Below are 548 nucleotides of genomic sequence, written 5' to 3'. Positions count from 1 at the left end.
TTGAAAATGTATTAAATTTGACTCAAATTTAATTTATTATATAGTAACAATAAGTTCAAACATTAATATGAACGCTTTACTTTGAAACTAAAAAATTGATTGATTTTGACACATATTGAAGTTAAAAATAAAAAAAGTTATTAAAAGTAAGGGATAGGTTTGCTCTTTAATGCTCCTTATTACTCAGCCAAGAACTCTACGTTGACGGTAGCGATACAAAGTCAGGGTCTGCGCATAAAGATGGTCGCAACTGTTTCCGACTGAGTCGTAATCGTAAATCGTTGTCGTAAGTCAACGCACAATGATTTTACGTATGTCGTTTACGTAAAATCATTGTGCGTTGACCTACGACAATGACTTACAATTACCACTCAGGGTCCGCGCACAAAGATGGTCGCAACTGAGTCGTAGTCGTAAGTCGTTGTCGTAGGTCAACGCATAAGGATTTTACATATGTCGTTTACGTATATCCTATTGCGTTAGTTGACGCAAACAACTGGCGCAATAGGATATACGTAAACGACATATGTAAAATCCTTGTGCGTTGA

This window comes from Trachymyrmex cornetzi, unplaced genomic scaffold, assembly GCF_001594075.2.
Source record: "Trachymyrmex cornetzi isolate Tcor2-1 unplaced genomic scaffold, Tcor1.1 scaffold461, whole genome shotgun sequence".
In the NCBI taxonomy this organism is placed as follows: Eukaryota; Metazoa; Arthropoda; class Insecta; order Hymenoptera; family Formicidae; genus Trachymyrmex; species Trachymyrmex cornetzi.
This window is presented reverse-complemented; position numbering follows the sequence as displayed.